Source organism: Gekko japonicus, unplaced genomic scaffold, assembly GCF_001447785.1.
Source record: "Gekko japonicus isolate JY-2015 unplaced genomic scaffold, Gekko_japonicus_V1.1 scaffold125, whole genome shotgun sequence".
Lineage (NCBI taxonomy): Eukaryota > Metazoa > Chordata > Lepidosauria > Squamata > Gekkonidae > Gekko > Gekko japonicus.
The window spans coordinates 1410520-1411724 of record NW_015165834.1 but is presented as its reverse complement, the minus strand read 5'-3'; positions in this window follow the sequence as shown (position 1 = coordinate 1411724).

Here is a 1205-nt window from a genome sequence, read left to right as displayed (position 1 = left end):
GCTTCTTGTAGCCCAAACTCTCGTTAACATTGACCACTTGGGACGGTACAGGAAGGAGGTCCGGGCTGTACGCTTTCCTGGGAGTAAGCCCCATTGAATAAAACAGGGACTCACTTCTGAGTAGCCAGGGCCAGGCTTTGATCGGTCGAGTTCATAATCCCTGGGGGATTCTCAGAACGCGGTTTGTAGGAAGTTCGGCCGGTCCTATCCTGTACCTGTTTGCTGGGAGGAAGTCAGGCTTGGTCTCCACATGCTGTAGAATGAGATGATAAATACAGCGAAAGGAGTAAATGTTCCGGGAGCCAGTGTGGTGTCTGGGCAAGAGTGGCACGCGAGGAGCTGGGAGACCTCCGTTCGGATTCCCACCTTGCCATGGAAAGCTTAGCTGTGGGTGACTTTGAGCCAGTCACGCACGTTCATCCTACATTCCTAACCTACCTCACAGGGGATAAAACGGGGGGAGAAGAGAAAGGTGTAAGCTGCTTTGGGTCCCCAATAGTGAGAAAAGAAGGGGATAAATAAATTAAACGAATAATAATAATGGGTAAACCAGCCTCAGGCAGATCTAACAGAGGCGTTCCAGTGCTGATAGGGTTGCCAGCTCCGGGTTGGGAAATACCTGGAAATTTTAGGGGGGGGAGCCTGGGGAGGGCGGGGTTTGGGGAGGGACGGACCACACCAGGATATAATACCCTAGAATCCACCTTCCAAAATGGCCGTTTTCTCCAGGGGAACTGATCTTGGTCACCTGGAGAGCAACAATAATAGCAGATCTCCAGCCGCCACCTGGAGGTTGCAAAATTAGAAATAATATTTGGATAGCTTGAAAGATAAAACGGGGTGCCACTTTAGAGATTGGTAGTCTCTAAACTTTATTCAGCCTACAGTGTAGCATAAGTTTCTGTGGTTGTGACTCAGAGGTTGCTTCATTGGATGTAGTGAACTGTACATCTTAGCAGCAGAAAGGTGCTGGGGGGAGATGATTTCAAGAGACGAGTTTGAAAAGGAGTAATGGGTGGGTGAGAGCCAAAGCCAGCTGGGTAGGCAACGGGTAGGCAAAATAAACCCATACAATATGAAGTCACAGAGAGACAAGTGTTCCCTCTAAGCTGAGTTAGTGTGAGCGAGCTCACAGGTTTTTAGCCTCCAGCTCATACATTTTTGTCTTTGCTCAGGAAGGATGGCTCCAGAGCAAACTAATTTAT